This window comes from Macrobrachium rosenbergii, chromosome 34, assembly GCF_040412425.1.
Source record: "Macrobrachium rosenbergii isolate ZJJX-2024 chromosome 34, ASM4041242v1, whole genome shotgun sequence".
NCBI classification, from domain to species: Eukaryota; Metazoa; Arthropoda; class Malacostraca; order Decapoda; family Palaemonidae; genus Macrobrachium; species Macrobrachium rosenbergii.
The window spans coordinates 10,965,159-10,967,658 of NC_089774.1; the positions used below are offsets into that span (position 1 = coordinate 10,965,159).

At 35.5% G+C, this 2,500-nt stretch overlaps 1 protein-coding gene across 1 annotated transcript in view; it reads left to right on the forward strand.

The window, feature by feature from the left end:
* Positions 1-2,500, forward strand: part of LOC136856035 (cyclic nucleotide-gated channel beta-1-like) — a 56,649-nt gene that overhangs the window by 9,956 nt on the left and 44,193 nt on the right. The gene's annotated exons all lie outside the window — the stretch shown is intronic.

A 2,500-nucleotide genomic window follows, 5' to 3' on the forward strand; every position in this document is an offset into this window, starting at 1 on the left:
CCCACCGCAAATTCTCTTCGACAAACAAGATCATGATTCCATCACGGGGTAGCAGCATTTATGAAATCGAGGCAGTAAAAATTCCCATAAAAGCAACCACAGAGAGAGAGAGAGAGAGAGAGAGAGAGAGAGAGAGAGAGAGAGAGAGAGAGAGAGAGAGAGAGTTTCCCGGCCGTAACCTTGTTCCCAATACGGGCGGAAAAAGACAGGTTTAAAATTGTTCACAAAAATGTTTTTTTTTTTTTCAGTCAGACTGGAAGGAAAAGTGTCTGGAACCAGATTCAGATTTGTGTGTTATATTTGGTGCTTCTGAAGTTGTAGTTGTATTTTATATTGTATTTGTTGTTATTTTTATAACCTAACTTGTATCCCTGAGTTCTACAGTTGCCTGAAGACTTATCCTCCAATTTGCCTGAATGTTGTTGATTGAAATTGTCAATTTTTCAAATTTCAATGTATTTATTTTTATCTTCACAAAACGAACATAAAAAATGTACAAAATAAGCATTCCATAATTGCCTGAAGCCTTATTCTCAATTTTGCCAAAATTCTATTAACAAAAAACTGCAGAAGTTCAATAGATATTTCTATATATTTTCGAGAAAATATGCAAAAATTATACCAAACTCATTTCTCTGTTTTCCCTAAATCTTATTAGCGAAAGCTCTAGAATCCCAACAGATATTTATGTTTATTTTCATAAAACGAAAATAAAAATATGCAAAAATGAAACCACATATGAAATTCCCTGTTTTTCTTAAACATTATTAGCGAGAGCTCTAGAATCTCAACAGATATTTATATTCGTTCCCATAAAACGAACATAAAAACCTGTAAAAATTTAACCGCACATGAAATCCTTCCTGGCGAACAAAACGAAAAAGAAAAAGAATAATAAAATTTGCATAATTCCGAAACGAAAAACGTCATATATAACCAGATATTCGCTGCTTACTTTTCCCTGTTGCAAAAGGGGTAATTCAGGGACTCGTAATTATTCAGATAATTATGCACCCTGCATGAGATTATCATAGGAACGTGATTATCCCGAGATTATTCTCGATTTTTGAAGAAATATCCAACTTCAGTGCAGGAGTTTGGGGAGGGAGAATATTATTATGTATTTTGTTCTGTGTGAAACTCTCAGCCAAGCCACGGCCGTGGTGGCATGGCTTGCTGCGTTGCCAGACGCACGATCTTGGCTAAGTTTAACCTTAAATAAAATAAAAACTACTGAGGCTAGAGGGCTGCAATTTGGTATGTTTGGTGATTGGAGGGTGGGTGATCAACATATCAATTTGCAGCCCTCTAGCCTCGGTAGTTTTCAAGATCTGAGGACGGACAGAAAAAGTGCGGACAGAAAAAGTGTGGACAGAAAAAAGTGCGGACAGAAAAAGTGCGGACAGAAAAAAGTGCGGACAGAAAAAGTGCGGACAGAAAAAGTGCGGACAGAAAAAGTGCGGACAGAAAAAGTGTGCGGACAGAAAAAGTGTGCGGTCAGAAGAAGTGCGGACAGAAAAAGTGCGGACAGAAAAAAGTGCGGACAGAAAAAGTGTGCGGACAGAAGAAGTGCGGACAGAAAAAAGTGCGGACAGAAAAAGTGCGGACAGAAAAAGTGTGGACAGAAAAAGTGCGGACAGAAAAAAGTGCGGACAGGAAAAACTGCGGACAGAAAAAAGTGCGGACAGGAAAAACTGCGGACAGAAAAAAGTGCGGACGGACAGCCAAATACATCTCAATAGTTCCCTTTGACAGAAATCTAAAAAGATCGTATCTTAATTAAGCAAAGATACGATTACATACTGTAAAAAAAAAACATATTAAAAAATTATCATATAAAAAGTTATAGAAATGGAAAAATGGGGAATTGACGAAAGCGTGAGAAGCGGAATTCGGATAAAAACGAAGAGAATAAAGGATTAAGATCGTAATTACAAGATGGAAGGGGAATGCTTCGTAAAATATATATATATATATATATATATATATATATATATATATATATATATATATATATATATATATATATATATATATATATATATATATATATATATATTTTTCCAGCTTTTAAATCTGGGAATATTTTTCGAAATTTAATCTAAGAATTTATCTGATTTCTCTCTCTCTCTCTCTCTCTCTCTCTCTCTCTCTCTCTCTCTCTCTCTCTCTCTCTCTCTCTCTCATGTCATTATTTTCAGTTCCAACTTTTAAGACAGAAAAAAAAAGTCCTGCAAAGGACTTCTGACTCATAAGAAAAAAAAGTCCTACAAAGGACTCCTGACTCATAAGAACAAAAGTCCTATAAAGGACTCCTGACTCATGAAAGAAAAAAAGTCCTACACAGGACTCCTGACTCATAAGAAAAAGTCCTGCAAAGGACTCCTGACTCAGAAGAAAAAAGTCAAAAGGACTCCTCATAAAGAAAAAGTCCTATAAAGACTTCTGACTCATACGAAAAAAAAAAGTCCTACAAAGGACTCCTGACTCATAAGAAAAA